The sequence below is a fragment of the Hesperophylax consimilis genome, chromosome 14 (assembly GCF_061612785.1).
Source record: "Hesperophylax consimilis isolate HC1 chromosome 14, BYU_Hcon_1.0, whole genome shotgun sequence".
Lineage (NCBI taxonomy): Eukaryota > Metazoa > Arthropoda > Insecta > Trichoptera > Limnephilidae > Hesperophylax > Hesperophylax consimilis.
The window spans coordinates 2,502,858-2,524,535 of NC_142849.1; the positions used below are offsets into that span (position 1 = coordinate 2,502,858).

At 32.7% G+C, this 21,678-nt stretch overlaps 1 protein-coding gene across 7 annotated transcripts in view; it reads right to left on the minus strand.

Annotated features, from left to right (window-relative positions):
- Positions 1-21,678, minus strand: part of LOC149417772 (angiotensin-converting enzyme-like) — a 444,505-nt gene that overhangs the window by 283,018 nt on the left and 139,809 nt on the right. The gene's annotated exons all lie outside the window — the stretch shown is intronic.

The window sequence follows — 21,678 nt, forward strand, 5'->3', positions numbered from 1 at the left end:
GATCCACATTTTTCCATCACCATAATAGTAAGAACAATATACATATTTACGAGAATACGTTCACAATGGCGCACTCCGTCAGATGTTACATTAATAATAGGTTGGTAAATGGTGAGGGTGCTCAGACAGAATAAATATTGTAAGAGAAATGCTTCTCAAATTACATCGTCATTATATCAGATATTAATTGGAAATATTAAATTACCCAAGACATTCATCTATTCGCCTGGTAAACAGAAGGATAAAGGCGAACGTGAAATGGGAATCCTAATTAAATCAGCTGCTATTTGGCATTTAAGAACAATAATTTATGATAAGAAATCTAAACCAACAGAACGTTATTATAATAAATAATAAAAATGATCTATCATACTAAATAGATTCCATTTTATTTATCACATTGGTAAATGAATATTTTGAAGCTTTTCTAGCATACATAAGATTGATGAGTCGGAATCCTTAACCTAAGACCTTTCTTCCACGGGGATACGCAAGTTTTCAATACTCGACGATTTAAGTATCCTTACGCCATGTTTAAATGTGAGACTGGTAATCGTACCAGTCTCACATTTAAACATGGCGTCAATTGTTTCAGACATTTTGTAACAATGCGTGTGCTTTAGATGGGATAAGAATGATAACATGTAAAAATTGCGGGTACGGAAACTGATGAGTTGCGATCTTTAATTGAATCTCTAATTTAATTTTTAATTGATATATCTCATCAATTAAACTCAAATTGATTTGATACTTTAATACTAGTAAAAATTATTTAAGATTTTCATTAGTAAACTTAGCATTTTGTAACTTAGCATTTTGTAACTTAGCATTTCGCAACTTTGCATGAGTGGTAATTAATTACCTACAATGAATTAGAAATACAGAATGACCGTGTAATATTTATTTTGAAATCACTACACAAAACATTTTATTCTATTATATTTATTAAATCTCCTTTAATAACAAACAAAGTGAAATATAAAGAAAAAAAATGTTTTAAATGAAGCTATTATCTAAATTATATTTTTATTTTAATATGACAACAACTGTTTTCGAAAAAATATAATGATTCTTCACAAATTACAAGAATAGCACACGAATATTCAGAACTATCAAAATATTAAAAAAAGTGTATTTTAAGCTAGTTTACACATTGTATAATAACTACCCGGCATATGTTTATAACTATCTCTTTCAAACACAATTATATTCATCGTATTGTCTCTGTCAGTCCGTCTCGGACATGACCCAAACCTCCAGTTAGCGAAATTACGTCTGCGTAATATTAGGCCATAGGACTATAGTGTCATCTCGTTTATTGTATGGCGCTAATAGAGACAGAAGTTGGGTCAGCGTGCTTTTTGACCGAGCATAGGTAGATGCAGAATGGGAAGAGCTTCTAACTGAAATGTTAGATATCACTACCCGCCAAATGCCAATTTTTCGCTGCTCGCTATTTGGCAGTATTCAAAACAATTATATTGTTATTTTGATTTGTATAAAACTTAATAAATATAAACTACAATTATTGTTGTCTCATAATTTTGGGGGGTCATTGTTCTATTGACCTGAAGGTTCAGCCGCCCATGGTTGTGAGTAAGTTTATGAAAGCATTCTGGTTTTGACGTTTCGAGAATTCAATAATTGGTGGAGACTCGGCTCTAGTGATTTCAGTAGCGACGTGTACAGAATGTGTGCGACAATTCGTTTGCGATATGAGTGCACAACATGAATATCGGCTACTACGTATTCCTTTGGGAAAAGGGCATTAGTGCATAAACGCCCTTTAACTTTTCTCTGTCTAAAATATTTAGAAAATCGTTAAATAACGTTTTATAAAATGATAGGTATATTTTACTCTATGTATCTGATTTTCTCGAACATTTCAATAGATGAAAAAAGGTTATTCGAATTTATTTCTAAGAAAAATTCAAACCTTAAGATATGCAATGTTGAATAGAGGGGATCAAATTCTAGAAAAAAAGCTGTACAGAAAATAGAGGTAGGTATATTTGTTTAGAAAGATGCAGCCTAAAAATATGACATCTAAAGTTCACATTTCTAGACCATGGTAAGTACAATTGAAATGTTGAATTTCAAAGTGGTACTTGTAGGGAAACATTTTGTCAATGGGACTGGTGACAATAAAAGAAAACGTATGAAGGATTTAAATATATAACTTGCATGCACATCTTCGTCACTTAAGTCACGACTTTATGAGAAGCTTAAAAACTTAATACAGCGTATATTTTTCAAGATGTGAAAACTGTAAAACTTTTTTCAATTGTGGCAAAGTTACTCCTTAAGGGGTAAAGTAAAGCGAGGTTCTTAACTGTCCAGAGCAGAGTCAATTCCCTGTCAGAAACCGTCCAGAACTCTAGTTCACTTATTGTACATATTATTTTGTATGGAGCACCTCCGTATCGCATAATACAATAAACTTTATATTGATAAGTTCCAAAGCTTTATTCGATTTGATGATAGGTCTGGTCCTTACACCTACCCAAAAGTACCTACTTTCAAATTAAATAATTCAACTTTAATTCGTTTTCAATGAGTTATGTTATATCAAGAAATATCAATAATTCTTGTGTATTTTTCCTCGAAAATACCCCAGATATAAGCACGGTTATATTTAAGGCATAATCATTTATAACGACCTTTTTCGTGTTGACGGAAACAAACTTAAAACTTCCAAGCCTTTGGTACGCCGCAAAGGTTAAAATATGATTGTCATATTTTATTAATTACGATGGGTCTTCAGTTACAATCCAGGGAATTATTTTCACGTTTGAGGTTTGCCTAAATAAATAGCTACTCGTAATTCGGGCATTATTAATTTTGCTATCGGTATGAAAGTGAAATCGCTGATATCCTTGTTTAAACCGGTTCGATGGCAACTCAGGACAATGGCGATTCAATACACTTTTGAAAAATGATATAGATAGTCATTAAAAGTGATGAAAAAATTCCTGCACACATAACGTAACGCAATCTATTTACCCTGGTTTTTTCATAATTTTTCATGACTTTTTTTAATGTCATGAGTTGTCCGGTTATCGAACTTATAAAGGTTTCGCAGCTTTCAAAGAAATAAAACTAATTTCGATTGTCGGTGTGTGCATGGATGCTTGATGTGAAATATTTCTGCGTAATGCGTAAAATTATTTTAGTTCAATAAACTTTTAATTTTAAAAATTGAAACTAATGAGTATTAAATCATAACAGACAAGCGATAAAATATTATTTTATTACGATAATTCTATATTTGAAATGTGTATTTCTTTTGTGTTTGCCTTTGATTTTTTTTAAAGTACAAACGGAGTTCATTCGATTGGTAAATTTTTGATCCTTTCCAATTAGTTTTTGATATGCAATGATCCTGAGGAAAATATTTTAATAATGCCTTCAGCTTTACAATTTCCAGCGGTTTTTATTACGGGGCAGCACTGGTATATTTATAAATAATAAACGGTTTGATATCAAACAATGTTTCGAAAACAGTTCGCTTCAAAAGGCAAGCGTGAGACTCTTTGAAAAATAAAACATTCAGTTCTTCCCAAGTAATAGCCGATTTTTCTGAAATTTGTCATCTTACTTCTTACTTTATACGCCATGAAATATAAAACATGCTTTGCCGATACCGGCAATAAAGATAAGAAACAAACACGATCGGAGACGATAAACAAGCAAGTACACCCATCAAAAGGAACTTGAACCGCGTTTAACATTCTTTTGAGCTGTTCATTCGATTGTTTGTTTGCTGGTGTAGTTACTTTACAGTAATAAAGCCATAATTAGCTGGTTACTCCGCTGTAAAAGTCTTTAGTATATTATTTGTTTAGTGCAACTCTTTAGGTTAATGTAGTATTTTGGTACAAATGACGTTAGAAATTCAAGCCTTGGGCGCTTCGCTTTCACAACAAACTTATCATTAGTGTTAACAATTATTATTGAAATTAGACTTTTCCCAGTAAATAATGATCATGTGTATTTTTGTGTTAACTACAAGCCGCTCGTCTAGACCAGCTTCAAACAAATGGATCAATATTTGCCAAGTTAATATCACACTTGTACACCATTTTAAATATTCCTTAGACCTTGCATTGGGTCAACCACAAAACGCATATTTGTCTTGTGATTCTTTACAGAGCTCAAGTGCTTGGAGTAAGTGGAATTATAGTATCCATATTACTTGAAAAATGTCCGACGCAGGTCTAGAATAGTCCAGTTTGTGTCAATTGTTGACCAAGAATGACCCGGGAATCATTTCTAATATATATTAGATTATATATATATAAATTAGAAATGTTTGGCTAACCTCTCCTCGAATACAATACCTCTGTATAAATAATAAAATATCAAAATTTGGGAGGTGGGAACGTGGTTCGCTATGTTTGTTGATTTAGCAGGGGTGTCTTGGTTCATCAGGTGAGGTGTGTTCAGGATTCGCCTGCCCACCACCTGTGTGGCGTGCCAGATCGGGAGACGCTGGTTTGGGGAGACCCTTTGACCTCTCCATCTGGTCTCTCAACCCATCGCCTTGCGTCGCAGCGGGAGGGATATATTCATACGTCCGTCACTCTCCTGGACACATTAATCCCTAAATTTCTAACCACCCCTCATACCCTTTTCCTTCCCAGAACTTCTTCTCCTTCCTTTCCTTAAAAAGACCCTCCACACAGCATCCCAAAAGATGACATATGCCCTGAGGGAAAATATATAAATGCCTCCTGTGTGGGGTTAGTGAAAAAAAAATATATATAACATACGAAAGCAAATTAAAGTTAAAAAAAATTTTAAGCATGGGCTATACCGGAAAATATTGGCAACTAATAAACTCCGTCAGGTATTTACATACAATTTATGTTAGGTTAGGTTAGGTAACTCAAAATGTCCCGTTCAGACCATGTGTGTATTTGAAAATAAATATTAAACATTTTTTTCCTCCCTATGTAGAGCAAATAGAAATTGTCGGTTTTCGTTTTTGATTTGCGGATTTTAGCTACTAGTTTAGGCGCGAGCCATGTTTATGTTTTAAATTGTGATTTATGTGTTTCATCTCAACCGAATGTTTTTTCCACATTTTTTAAAAGGTTTTTTACAATCTTTAATTTTGATGTAATTGGTGTTAATTGATAAATGTTAAATTTTATTGTACACAGCGTACGATTTGTCATTTTGTGGGAAACACGCCATCCAAAACCTAATGTTCTTTCAAATGATACCAGCAAAAACTATTATACAAAAAAAACACACACTCACAGACCAAAAGTAATTTCGAGTTTGCATCAGTTGTTTGGTCTCCATTTTACAAAATTCACATAAACAAAATCGAAGTAATTCAAAACAAATTCCTAAAATATCTTTGTTACAAGTCATTTGTAAGATTTAATAATTATGCAGAGTGTACAGAGGCATCATAAGGATGCACTATTCCTGTATAAAGTAGTTAACAATAATATTCAATGCCCAGAGTTGCTAAACAAGATTCCATTCAATGTACCTGCGCGTTCAACACGCTCTTGTGTCCTGTTCAGAGTTGATCAAAGTAAAATGAACTCTAAGCAGAATTGTTGCCTGAACAGACTATGCAATAATTACAATAGCCTATTATCTAAGGTTGATATTTTCAGTTGCGAACTTACCAAATACACTCGGTCCATAAAAGAATATTTCTCTGATGGTTTGTGAATAATGTTTATGTCTCTATTGTTTATATTGTTATATCTCTATGATTTGATTTATATCTACAACCTCTCTTCATGGCTATAAATGTATTGTTTTGTAAATTTTTCGTTTTATATAATCTTTTGTTTTGTAAAAAAAAATTTAACTCATATTACTTTCTCACAAATTTAAATTATTCTGTCTCAGTTAAAATCACAAGGACGAAATCCATAATTGGTTTTATTTTACTAAATATCACTTATGTACAAACTGATTAAATGTAAACTGTCGATTTCCCAAAAATGAATAAATAAATAAATAAAAATTCAAATAACTCTAAATATTGTTGCCAAGCAACAAATATGTTCTACAACTGCCAGTTTTAATTCACGTCTGGGGTTAAACGTCACGATTATTCAAAAACTTGGATCGCGACTTCGCCAGGAACAACTAACTTCAAAATAACAAAATTCATAATTATATTGATCACGGATGAAAGTTGTGGACCGTGTGACATTTGAAACTCTCTCTGGCTTATTTTGAATGCATTGCGATTTGCAGCTGAGTGTTATTCAGTAGTTGAAAACTGACAAGCGGAATTCTCGTGAGAACTGCATTGCCAACGTAGTCTGAAGGTTTAGCGAGGCGGTGGGGGGAGAAGGTGGTGCTAGGGGTGGGGATGTATTGTTAACCCGCTCGCTTTGCAGGGGAGTTATATCATTTGTTAAGTGTTAACTGGCAAGGGAAGCGCATGTTATATGCCGAGCAGAGGCGGAATAAGGATACTTAAAAATATAAATGTTCGTTTTTGAAATATAAGTATAAACGGGCCTCTGAAAAATCTCGTGAAGAGAACACTTATTCATGCAAACTTTTTATAAGTGTTGTAACGTTACAGGACAGATAATAACTATTGTTTATTCAGTTAAAATAATAAGAAAGCGGGATTATATTGTACGCTACGTACATGGAAATGTGGTTGGCAAAAGAAGGGTAGTTACTATTTGTTATTGGTTTGTTCTATCAAAGTGCAGCTTGATTTGATATCGTTAAATACGTAAAATAGCAGTTATTTATATTTTGGTAGAAAACAGTCACTTTGTGGTTTGCGTATTAATGATAATAAAACAATCACTTTGTTAATTACCACGAAATTTAATTTTCCATGACCTGGTTTTGGAATTTTCTATGGTATGGTATTTTCTAAATTAAATAAATAAATTTTCGTGGTTACGAAAAAAGTATTGTTTATTTTCACATTGTAGTTTTTTAACTTCTTTCATCAGGAGAGATATAAATTATGTAAATACCGTACAAGAGTCCCAACTGTTCCCAACCGGCTAGGGCCAGTGAGACTACGATATCCCCGATTGGACAATGTTGTGAGGCTGAAGGTAGTTAGCAGAAGTAGATAGCAACTAGAAAGGTGGAGAAGTACCTGGCTATTCAGATCTGGTCACCAAACACAGCTAATGCCATTGTAAGCAAAGTTTCAATTCTGATTTTTGGTCTTTCCCCAAGGCGATACTGAGAGTATTTTTCACTCTGGGACATTTATTTAATTCTTTATACACATAAAAAGGTTTTTTCATAAAAGTGATACATGATGCAGTGTACATAGAAGAATATCTGTGATATATATATGTATATATATCTTAGTGTGATCTATTTACTAATAATTTCTCAAAATTTTCATCTTCTTATAATTCTCTAACTTCTCCATCCTCTTCTTGCAACCCAAACTAGCTATACATCAATTTTCTTATTTTTCTTTTTTATATTATAGTAATGTATAGATTCTATGTCCGCAAACTGTGAAATTCACCCGCCATAACACAGGGTCACCCCTAGCATGGAGGGTGAAATATCACAAAAAACCTGATGTACTCTCTAAATCATGTATCAATAAAATAAATAAATATCGGAAATAATAACAGTATATAGACGTCCCTTGAGGTGATTGTATCTAAATAAATCAATAGTACCCCTAAAATTGTTGCCCAAATCACGCATCCTTTTATTTAGTGAGTGTGTCTGATAGTTGGTTGTGTATGTGCTGCAGAAAATATGGAGTTCCTATTCGTTACACCGATTTTATCCACCAAATAACACTTGGAAATCCAATATTTGCATGTTGATCCTTAACTGGCTCTAAGAATCATTACATTGTGTTTTGAAGTGTTCTGGAGTTGAACGAAGTCCGTGTTATTTCAGACGCAGCTGGCAAACACATTTGTAGTCTTTTAAAATCCGCTGTGAAAACATCTATCAACGTGATGCCACTGTCGAGATTTCATTACAAAATTTATATCAGTTCTAATTTCATGCTCTAAATTAAAAACTCTTAAAAAAACTGAGTCTGTTTGGATGGTGGTTCTGTCGTCTTTTTCCACTCGAGCATTTTTTGGCATATTATGCTAAGTTTGCAAAAACGTTTTGAGCGATTGCTTGCCATAATGTGCCAAATTTATAGAACCTAAAAATGTGGGATAAGCGGTAAAATCTTGTTGAACTTATTGGTTCTAAACCTCACTAAAAAGTTTCATATATTTCAATATAAATATTTTGAGGAATGATAATTCAGTACTTTTAACACTTTTGTTCAGTTTACAATATTTTCTGTGTATTTCAAATGCGCCATATACTTCTTATTTTTTTTTTAATTTTCCATAATAAAAAATACTGTTTTAGCAACTATTTTAACTATTTTTCTTAAGTTTGCATTAAAAAGAAACATTACTAATTCTAAATAAATAAAAAAAATATATCAAACTTGGAAAATGTCTTCGAAAACGCTTTTTTACTTAATTTTTTACTCAAATCCTAAAAAAATTAAGAGAAGTCGATATTTCGAAAACACATTCGTTTTTATTGGAAATTTCTAAGAAAACTGTACCTTTACTTTTATCGCGACGCGAAATAATTATTCATTTTGGCTATTTTTAACATTTTATTAATGGCATACAGTGTTATACAAGGCAAACTGGAAAGAATTATTATTTCTCTTTCTTACGTCAAAAATTACCTATTTCCGCATGATAGAAAAAAAAATACTTTTGTAAAATATGAAAGTCCGGTCATATATGACCCTAAAACGCTGGAGGGGTTAATTAAATGAAATATGGGAAAATATATTTGAAAGATGATTTTTTTAATTCTGAATTTGAAAAATGAGATGAACAAATATGACGTTTAATAATTGGGTCCCAATGGTCAAGTTGGTTAAGACGCCTGTCCCGGTATACAAGGGATCCCGGGTTCCATGTTTCGTTCAGATTTACTAGTATTATCTTTTAACTAGGCGTTTCCTTTAAGATTTAAAGAAAACGTCTAGTCCTCTAAAAAAAGGTCAATGTCAGTTTTAATAAATTTCACGAAGTCGCTGTAGAATTTTCTCTTTTTGGTCAGTTTTGAGAAAGGCAATTTTCTACACAATCGGAAATCCTTTCTCGAAATCGAAAGACCCTTTTAGGATTCGGCAGATAATCCAATTTTGAGATAACAACAAAAGATTAAATTTAGAAAAATTGACATTGGCCCTTTTAGAAACTAGCTACAGAAATATTACCCCAAGGGTGCTTAACTTTTTCGATTTGCTGAGGAAAATATCTGAATTGCAACACTAAGTTTAGTTGAATTTAGTTTTGATTTAACTGAAACAAACAATTCCCAAAATTTTAAAATAATTGTAGATGTAATTTATTACGAAATGACGTTAATTTTTTTAAAGCAATTCTGCATTTATTTAATGTGTCAGCAGAATATGTGACGCCCAAGTGAAAGAAAAAAACATACATAGATTACCTAATAATATTCTTACATATGTTATACCTATAACATATGTAAGAGTTTTAATTCAACCTTATAATATGAATATGAATGAAGTAAGAAATGTGGGCTAAGTCTTGTGATGGAATATTACCCGAATAAATATAAATTCCCCAAAGTTGGAAATTATTTTTTTTCATTAAGAAAGTTATTTTAAATGAGGTTATCTCCTTTTTGTATTATTATAGTTAAAGAGTTAATAACGACAGTGAATTGATTGTTTTGATATACGTAGCTTTCAAAGAGAACTTTTTTTAAATGTACATATAGTGCCTTGTTACGTCACATTCAATACAATACAATTCATCATTTGAATGGCAGTGCTGCAGTACTAGTGCGTCAGTCATTGTATGTAGAATGTAGATACAGTGCCATAACACGCTGGCCGCAACATGGCCGCAACATGGCCGCAACATGGCCGAAAATGTGAAATTTTTACGGCTTATATTTTCGGTACTTTTCATTAGTTTCAACAAATTCAAAAGACCTAGCCTCAGCATGCTCTAATTAATATGATACATTTATTAATAATATGTAATTTCGTTGTACATCTTCAATAGCTAGTCTTGGAATTTCACCATTTAAATGAAAATTCCCGTAATATTCCCCGTTTCGGGAATTCACCCATCACCAGATAAGTCAGAGATGAGGTATGACGTAGGTTAGGTAGTTAATGAGTTTGGCGTAATATTTCATAGAAAGAAGGAAGAAAGCAGATAACGAAATGAATGATGTGTAGGGGAAGATGGATCAGTCCAAGTTTGAGTGACATTATCACTCTTTTGTTATTTTTATTGATGACGTCACGACTGGTAGGAGTAATAACTATTATTACAAAATAAAATGAAAATTCGACAAATAGATAGATCTCGGAATTCAATTCCAGCGATTTTAAGAACGCGAATATAAGAAAAATACCTAAAAGAACTCGGCAACACGGCTAAAAAAAATTGCGATAGTGAAGATTATTTATTTTTATGTTGACGAATAAATATTCTACGATAAATAATTTCCTATTTTTTTACATGCCGCCAAAAGGACATATTCATGCTCGTGAATATGTACGTATATATGATCCCTATCTTATAATACTCAGCTCAAAGTCCAAATTTCAGATTTTAAAAGTTTCCCAGATTGGCTTTAACTGATTCTATTCTAGATCTGAACATCTAAGTGCGCTCTGAGCTTCATCATTACCATCTGTTACCCCTCGGCTCTTACTTCAGCCACACAAAAACCTGAAAATTTGGGGAGACCTTTGTATAAGTTCGGAGCAGTAGGGACTCTTGTGCGGAATCACAATATAAAAATATGTATGTGGGCTACGGAATTAACTCAAGCGCACTCACCCCGTTACCCCTCAAGCCGCGGAGAAACAGGTGTTACACAAATATTGGTTGGTCTCAAGAAGAGCAGAAAACTAATATGGATTTTTCCATACATTATTCAAACACAGCTAGTTTCCTTCGTGCTCTTGGTTTTTACGGAACATTTTGACTTAGAATCTACATAATAATACCTCCAAAAAAAGACAGAACTACCTACTTGAAAAGACAAGTACGAGTTACAGAGGCGTGCATTTCACACCAGCCCGTAAACAATACCCTACCTTACTCACATATAAATATAAATAGTATTACATTTGTAAAATTATTGCAAGACATCATTATTGCTACACTCTCAAAAATACGCGCGAAATTCCAGCAATGAATTGCGGGGTCGCACGCGCCTCTAAAACCGCCCTGCTATAACGTGTCAAAAGCAAGATTTTTTTTTCTTCTATATTATGTTTTATTTTTTCTTACTACAACATATGGTTTTATTGTAATTTATAGCATTATGACTACCACAACACGGGCATAAGCTTAGTGTGGGAGTTATTAAGTATACAAAAATTGTAATTCATAAAATTCACTGAATAAAAAAACTTTAAAAAAAAGGACTATACAGGTGTATCGGCACGTACCCGACAAACTTTAACCAGCTATTCCTTAGCATATTTGGAGTAAAAAAATCTTATGTACACTTTGCTGTCCGGTAACGTTTTTTTTAATAAAAAATTTATCATTCATATTTTCACCACATGTCACCACTGTTTTATCCTTTGTCAAAGTTTGAAAACCCATCTGGCAATATTTTATTCGAATTCCGTTGAATAATGTACGTGTGTACCTATATTGGCGCACTTTTACAATCACAACGAAATGACGCGGCACCATTCGTCTCATTTTTAGCTATTTTTATTTAGTGTGTGCGAAAGAGCGAAGACCCTTTTCGACATGCTTGCTTATAACAGCTGTTGAACCCGAAAAGCAATGCTACTGACAGTGATGTAGTGTGGAAATTTTTAATTTTTTTGTTTTTAATTGAAAAAAAATGCTACCGGACAGCAAAGTGCCCATAACATTTTTTACTCCAAATGTGCTAAAGAATAGCTGGTTAAAGTTTGTCGGGTTAGTGCCGATACCTGTATATGCAAAATTACGCAAATGACATGTTCAAAGGTTGTTGTTGTCAAAAAATGTTGATGTGGGAACAATGCGCATTCAATGGAAGACTCGTTTTTGTTGGGGTCAAAAAAGGCTGTGCCTTTCGGTACAAATGCAGCAATCAGTGCTATATGTTGGTACCTCTATTAATTAATGTAATTTTAGAAACGAAACATAATGTTTTCCATTCATGCAATTATGCTGTATAAAAATATTGGAATTTTTAGTGCACATTTTACAGTAATTTGCATGTAATATATGTATACATGAAGCGGTTATTTGGATATTATTTGATCAGTAATTCTAATCAATTTCGGCTAAGCTTCGCTATTATTAGCGAAAACTTACCACGTCAGTGATAAGATATATTAAATTAACATTCACTGTTTTTTTACACACCTTCTCAATGTGTACGCTACTGGAGTTACACGAACCCGTTGATACCCACATAGGCACGTGTTTTCAGACAAATAATGCCGTATTCATATTTTATCTCAATACTAAGAACACTTAAACAAGTTCAAAACATAATGGAAATATCAATATCTACATAACATGATTTTTTCAGGAATATTTAAATTCTAATATATTAATGGAACGCAAGAATTACTTTATTGTTCATCCGAAGCAAATACTTTGTGAGATAGCTGTAACAATAACAAAAACCAAAAAATACTTGCAGAACTTAATAATTATATTATTAAATTCGATTTTAATTAAATTAAATTAAAAAAAACTTTTTGAGGTGACTGTAATTTAAAATTAAAAAGGAAAAACTTAGTAAACACCGCATGCATTTTTATAATTAATGCCGACCGAGTTTTAACGTAGCTTCTTCAGGGCAGTAGGTACAATACTAAAATTACTGAAATTTAAAATTAACAAGTAACATACATTACCAAAATGTATTAAACTTTCATATAGGGTTGCGAAAAATTGGGCTGAACGCCAGTGGAGGAGGTAGTAGGAAAGGTATAGGAAGAGAGTGCGCTTTGACAATAGGGAACAACCTAAGTACCGGACTTTTATTTAGGTTTATTTGATTGATGATGACTTTGCTATTAATGTTTATAGCTTTCCGAAACTCTAATGCCACCAAGTTCTCCAGTTTGATCCCTTTCGCGTTTCTATGTAGTAAACTGTCTTCTGTATTTTTTATTAAATATGCGGTCTGTTTCAATGACATAGTCGAATTCTGGTATTTGGTGCCTTTTTACGATATCGCAGTAATTTTGGTCTGCGGTACCTTTTAAAGTAACCGCAGACCAAAATTTAATTTAGATTTTTCAGGACTATAGTCGGCCCTGTATGGATATAAATGATGATGTAATTGGCGGTCCATCCTCTCTAAACATATTAGATCCTGTGATTGATATTTTAGAAAATATGATACAACGTAATAATATAAAAATTCGTTTAAAAGTAATATAATAATATAATAATAATAATAATAATAATATTTTTTATTCCAGGATGTGGGGAGGTTTGTGCAATCCCACACGTCCCATATAGATATACATTTTTTTTTTTGTACAATAGATATAATAAATTATCAAATAAGGAAAACTATGCAGGGTGTGGTCTTGAGTGCGCTTGGGCCCAGCGCTCACTCAGGAGTGGCGCTTGGTGCTGGTAGGCTGCGGTCACCAACGTGTTGGCGGAGGCCATTAGCCGCATCCTGGCTCCAGTGACCCGGTGTCTCATCAGGCCGGCAAATCCATTCAGTCCTAGTTCCGTGAACATTGTCGATGCGCTGCTGTATCTTCGGTATCCAAATATTATTCTACAGGCGTCATTATATTGAATTCGGAGTCGTTCCATCGAGCAAGTTCGGTAGTGACACCATGTCTCACAAGTATACAGGCCAGTACAGAATGCGTTGAACAGTATTTTTTTTAACGGTATTGCTGCATTTGCAAAATCTGCGGGCAATCATGTTAGAAACTATGCTAAGGCTTCTCCTTTGTCGTTCGATATCGCCATCGTCCGATAGGTTTTCATTAATAATGTGCCCCAAGTATTTCACGTTCGAACATGTATTTATTTTTGTCTCGTTAAGGTATACGGGGAGCATATTACTTGTATCTTGACTTTTTCCGTGGTGGAACGCAATCAATTCCGTCTTCTTCGGGTTGTATATCATATTATGCTGTTTTCCATATTCTTCACAAATGTTTAGGAGTAATCTTAATCCCTTGATCGACGGAGCTAGGAGGATCATGTCGTCCGCGTAGCTTATATGATTCATACATATACTGTTAACACGACAGCCCGTTCTGATGTCCAGGCGACTTGACAACTCGTCCATGTATACATTAAATAGAATGGGGGACATACACCCTCCTTGCCTTACTCCTGACCGCAAATATATCGGCTGCGAGTATGTACTTGCCCACCGTACAACATTTTCTTGCTGGGAGTGCCATCGGGATAGTATGTTTATAAATGAGGTAGGTATATTCCTAGCTTTCAATTTATCCCATAATGTTTTATGACAGACCCTGTCGAAGGCTTTACTTAGATCTAAGAAGCACCCGTATACGGTAGTTTTTCGTTTCTTGTAGAATTCTATTATTTGCTTTGCAGTATATATTGCCATATTAGTGGATAGTCTACATTTAAATCCCATCTGGTTATCTTTAGACATTAGTTTATCATTTATCTCATTTAATATTACCCTTTCAAATAATCTTGCAGTTATAGTTGCTAAAGATATTGGCCGGTAATTGCTGGAGTTAGTCATGTCAGGCTGTCCCGATTTCAGGATTGGAGTTATAATCGTTTTCGTCATTGCACCCGGTATATGGTTGTGTATAAATTTAAAATAATATTATTTAATGTATGTTGCCATACAATGTGGAAAAATATCGAAATCGTTCTGGGGTTATTTGAGGAACGCTTAAAATCTTGATAAATAATATTATATTGAATGAGCCACAGAATATATTTGGTTTTGTTTGCGTTGCTATCAAAGGGGTTTTTCAATTTCAATTCGTTTCGATTGATGCCTAAATACGTGAACTCGCTATCATATAGGTACGGAGGTACAGAGAGCTTACGAGCTTTCAACGAATGAATAACATGTTATTTTTCAATTAATAAATACACATGGTGGCATCTGGCCGTGCAAACATTAAATATTATTATATTTTAAATGAAACGAACACTTTGTATACAACCACTACTATATATTATTATATCCTGATGAAGCTTGGTATAAGCGAAACTGGTCGTTATGTAAAACAATAAAAGTTTTTGTTTTATAAATTTCAAAATATAAAACGTAACCATAAAGTAATTGCTTCTAAATAAAATATTAAAAAAATTGTAACAGACTCCCGTTTTACCAGTGTCCCGGTTTCGACATTAATTTTCAGGCATTATGTATAGTGAAGGAATTTCGGAAAGTTCTCTGGGGACATTGAAGCATTTTATATAATACCAATTATAAAAAGATTCAATCTCACCGAGCCCATAAATACATTTAACTTCAACTTTTAATCAACCCAACCAGATTATTCAGAGCAAGAATCTATTAAGCCGAACAGATTTGAAAAGATATTTAAAATTATTACCATCCGGCAGATTTCCAAAGGTAATTAATTATTAATGTACAAGAAATTCGCTTAACAAATTGGTCAGTTCAAAGGAATCGCTCAAGTGAATGTTACACCGTCGGGCGCACCTGATCTGACAGGCGCACGCTGAAATCTTTCAGTACTTATTCTCTCTCAGCGAGACCTGCCTCTCAGTACCTTACTATCTATTAGAAAGCGCATTATCAGTTTCTCACTTGACATCGTGGACAGTAAGTAGTATGTGACGTCCGTGTTCTGTTAGGCACTTTGCGCCCGATTTTTTTGTATTTTTTAAGGAACGTATTTTCTTACTTATTCCATCACAATTCTGAATTTCAAAGTTGTCTGAATCTTATTGAATATGGTTCTAGTAATATTAAAGTGCCATACAATACATGTTTTATTTTAATCTAATTTTAATGCCTGAAAATGAATATGCTTTTACCGGTTTCAAAGATTGAATACTTTTCTTTGTATAAGCAACTAATAAGCAACTATAATATTAATTATTATTTAGTCAAACTTTCTTTTTTAATTTTAATCCTCCTAGTATTTAATGGTCATTGGTTACTTTTGGATAGCTGAAATTAATATAGGTAGCTAAGAAGGCCTTATTCAAACCAGTGCCTGTCAGACTCATTACGCCCGAACTCAAATATCTGGTGCGCCCGACGGAAGGTTAAGTAACATATTAAATTTCCAGAGAATAATCTGAAAGTCAGTTTTTCTTTATCGTGTCTAAACATCGAAATGTATACAAATATATTTCAATAAAAGACATTTTGCGTTTTGCCTTTGAAGGCATTGCCAAATTGTTGCTTGGCCACGTACAGTTGACTTATTAACTTTTACGTAAATGTTAAATTAATTTATTATTTTTATCTCCAAATCTTTTGGTATTGTTTAGTAAACATGTTATTCATTATGTACGTTCTAACTCCTGAGAGGTACTTACAATTATTAACAACCCTGTTTATTTCGTTTGCTAATGATTTATTACTGAACCTTGTTTCATCCTGTTTATAATAATTAATTAAATTACTCCAAAATTATACATATAACGGCTTCTTCTTTCCTATAAATTACTAATGCCGTATAATTAAGTTTTTTTGGTCCAGTGAAACCCAAGAGATTTAGACAACCCTACATAATATAGTATAAGCGAAAGATGGTGGCGGTACGGAATAATGTTTTCATTTGGCTTAGAACGTTTAGCTTAGCTTAAATTTTGATTGGTGAAAGTCACCACTAGTATTTTATTATAAAGCGTCACTTTGAATAACTAACAAGCCTTTGATTTTGGCTTGTTAAGCTACGCTTTGGCTTGTTAAACTAAGCCACGCTAACGGTGGGTTCACACTTTCTATGGTCTGATATGGTGTAATCAGTCCAATTACGGAGCTATGAAGTTTTAAAAATGCATTTGACTCTAATATTTTAATAAGACAAAACAGCATGTAAAAATACTAAATTTTTTAAGAAGATTGTTAATAGGTAGAGCATGTAAGTTGTTCATTATTTAATTCGTTATGACATGATGATTTCGACATGGACAATTTACAGCCGGTGCGTAATTCGTGGGATTTTCCTTGAGAAGGTCCCTAACACTCATTTAACCGCTCTATGACATCACCCAAATCTATTCTCAAAATAGAAAAATGGTCATCGTGTAACCAAAGAATCATCAAAGTGTCTGCGATCTTTGAATTTAAACCACACCACATTAGACATAGACATTAGACAGAGAAATAGGTGGAAGGCAAAATGGGCCAACAGTAAAAAACAACATTTTTAATAGCCAAATAGAACTACTGAGATATACAAGAGCAAGGTTATAGAATGGAGTGAAAGATTGCGAAATAGGGTGTTTATCTTTCAAAGCAGAGGAAATCTAAGCCGGAAAATGATGAAAGTCTACATTTCTTTCTACGAGATAGGAACACCCACAAATGTTTTTTTGCCCCATCGCTCTCTGAACTATTGGCAATAGAGTGATATCGACATTTTCAGTATTGTTCATTTATGTATATGGTTCTTGAAATAATAATTATTTCTTTCCAAAAAAATGCTGTGTACTTAATTTTAGACTTAAACTATCAGAAACGAGTGTGTAGGACTGCCTGGTGTCTAACGTCCTTTATATTAGCCTCGTAAAATCGCTCTGTGCGAGAAACCTAACTGCTTCTCGTAACTTGGTACCTGTTCACCATGGATGGGCGATCCTATGAAACCTGTCGAATACATCCATAACCTCGACGATCTACACTAGAACCATCTATGTCTCGTAGCTCGAACTATCACAAATTATCGTGATTGATTTTAAGGTTACTATGCCGTTTCCTCAATCTTTAGCCAACACTTTCAGTTACGGTGTCCATCATCAGGGTAGATGTGTAGATTTTGGTGAAATGTAGGTTTTGATGTAGCCGTCTAGTACCGGATAGCAAGAACTATTGTGGTGTTGTCGATTTTAATATTAATGGAGATTTGTAGATTTAAACTGCCACCGTAATTTCAATTCCGTAAATCAAAGCACGGCATAATTACATACAAATTAATCACGATAATACATTTTTTTTTTTTTTTTTTTTTTTTTTTTATAAATTTAATTTAGATTAAATTTGATAATATTATTATTAAGTTCTGCAAGTGTTTTAGTTTTTTATTATTGTGACAGCTGTTTCGGCTTACAAGGCCATTTTCAAACTGTGGTTAGTCCACATTGAGACGACGTTTTTATACTATTTCAAATGTAAATTTTGAAGGTGCATACATTGATTTATTACTGGTTACACCGATGACATGATCTATTGTTGGTTAAACCAATCTATGTTTTCCCCTCAGTAAATGGTAATGGGTTCTTAATTATTTACTAATGACTTTATTGCTATGAATTATTTGGGTGCATTATACTGCTTGGGTTTTGTGAAAATACTAAGAAGTGGTGAGTAAATTATTTTCCGTACTTTATTAATTAGTGTTAAATTTGGGTCATTCGTTCGTTTATTGATTTCTAATTGTTCAAGTAAATTTAATCTAATGCCCTTTTTTTCTATATGCAATGGTTTAGGACCCTTGTTGTTAAGTGGGTTATGATTATTCATCAAGAGATGTTCTGCGAATTTTGAGGATGTGTTTTTATTATTATAACATCGTATATGTTCTTGGAATCTAGTTGAGAATGCCCTCCCCGTTTGTCCGATGTAAGTGGCGTTACAATCGGCGTGGTCACATTTTAATTCATATATGCCACTGTTATTGAGTATAGGGATTTTACTTTTAGAGTTTTTAAGGCTTGTTCCTAAATTATTGTTTGTTCGAAAAGCTATATTTAAACCACATTTTTTAATTTCTTTTGCAATTTTTTCAGATATTGGGCCGAGGAATTCGAGACATGCAAATTTTTCTATATTTTTGTTATTTACCGGATATATTAAATTGATTTTATTTTTATATTTCTTATTTTTTTATTATTTTTTCAATGTTATTTGCCTCATAGCCGTTATTAATCGCGATCGTTTTTATCGTTTCCTTTTCTTTTACATAAGCTTTATTGTCTAAGGGAATGTTAATGAGTCTATGTACCATTGAATGGTACGCTGATAATTTATGAGACCAAGGATGATTTGAATTTGAATTTATTGTTGTATCTGTAAAAGTTGGTTTTCTAAATATTTCAAAGGTATGTTTATTATTACTTTTACCAATTGTCAGATCTAAAAAGTTTATTTTACCTTCAATCTCATGTTCAACTGTGAAGCAGATTTTATTATTAACGGTGTTGGCCCAATTAGTAAAGATATCTAACTGTCGGTTGGTACCATTCCAACATATAAGGATGTCGTCTACGTATCGGACATAATATACTATATGTTTAGCTAAGGGAGATTTAAGAATTATATTTTCAATATAATCCATAAATATCTCCGCTAGAAGTGGACTTAATGGTGACCCCATGGGGAGACCATCATGTTGTTGGTAATATATATCATTGAAAAGGAAATAATTTGTATCTACGCAGATTTTTATGAGCTGGAATAACTCTTTTCTTATTACCGGATTGATATTGCATTTTTCCAAGATATTTTCAATTATTATTAGGCATTCTTTAATGGGGATGTTGGTAAATAGGGATTTTACGTCTAAAGAAATGAATTTACAGTTATGCGGGAGATTAAATTTTTTTATTTTATTAACTAGTTCTATCGAGTTTTTGACACTGTAACGTGGTGAAAACTGTAACTGGTGACACTGTAACGTGGTGGTCTCATAAATTATCAGCGTACCATTCAATGGTACATAGACTCATTAACATTCCCTTAGACAATAAAGCTTATGTAAAAGAAAAGGAAACGATAAAAACGATCGCGATTAATAACGGCTATGAGGCAAATAACATTGAAAAAATAATAAAAAAATAAGAAATATAAAAATAAAATCAATTTAATATATCCGGTAAATAACAAAAATATAGAAAAATTTGCATGTCTCGAATTCCTCGGCCCAATATCTGAAAAAATTGCAAAAGAAATTAAAAAATGTGGTTTAAATATAGCTTTTCGAACAAACAATAATTTAGGAACAAGCCTTAAAAACTCTAAAAGTAAAATCCCTATACTCAATAACAGTGGCATATATGAATTAAAATGTGACCACGCCGATTGTAACGCCACTTACATCGGACAAACGGGGAGGGCATTCTCAACTAGATTCCAAGAACATATACGATGTTATAATAATAAAAACACATCCTCAAAATTCGCAGAACATCTCTTGATGAATAATCATAACCCACTTAACAACAAGGGTCCTAAACCATTGCATATAGAAAAAAAGGGCATTAGATTAAATTTACTTGAACAATTAGAAATCAATAAACGAACGAATGACCCAAATTTAACACTAATTAATAAAGTACGGAAAATAATTTACTCACCACTTCTTAGTATTTTCACAAAACCCAAGCAGTATAATGCACCCAAATAATTCATAGCAATAAAGTCATTAGTAAATAATTAAGAACCCATTACCATTTACTGAGGGGAAAACATAGATTGGTTTAACCAACAATAGATCATGTCATCGGTGTAACCAGTAATAAATCAATGTATGCACCTTCAAAATTTACATTTGAAATAGTATAAAAACGTCGTCTCAATGTGGACTAACCACAGTTTGAAAATGGCCTTGTAAGCCGAAACAGCTGTCACAATAATAAAAAACTAAAACACTTGCAGAACTTAATAATAATATTATCAAATTTAATCTAAATTAAATTTATAAAAAAATTAAATGGAGTTCTACGAATTAAACACAAAAACAATAAATACGATAATACATGGTGAAATACGGCCGCAAATCTCATATTATTCACCCGGCATATTTTAGGATCAAACAAGAAACTAAGACAAAAAATTCAAATTCAAATATTAGTTTTATAAATAATTTATTATGGACAATTATTCAGTATTCATTTTCTAATGGAACAAATAAAAACATATAATCAACTTAGAACGTGAAAATCTTTAAAGTATTTCTAAATAGCTTAATGGGCTTTACTAATAAAATTATTTTAAATTTTACACAACTGATAAATAACCATCAATCTATCGTAAATAATGGTTTTGTATCAGTTGTGTAAAATTATAAATACGGAGGATTAACTTAACCAGTTTCTTCCTTTTTTCTATCCTACCGCCCAACGACTCCTAGCAGTAATACCATCGTGCCGCAAACGGTGACAAATATTGAAACCAAATCGGGTTTTTTAAGTTTGGTGTTTGGTCATCCTACCCTTTTCACGCTGATCTTCAAATCGCCTTTCCTTGGAACTCTCCTTGAAAAGTGTATAAATATATTTTTTTTGTCTAGTGAGATACCTATTTATAAACTATTTTTGTATTTAATTGACAGAACTTCATTTAAACTAGTAAAAAATAAGTAGAAAAAATAGTGTTAAAACTAAACTGGGTAGTAACTACTAAATAATTTATGTAAATTATTATAAATTAAATTGTACCCAACACCGGCCCTTGAGGAACTCCCAAGTTGTTTTCTATTGGTTCCAATACTGATTATTATTAATTTTAAAAAATTCGAGTTAAATATAATAA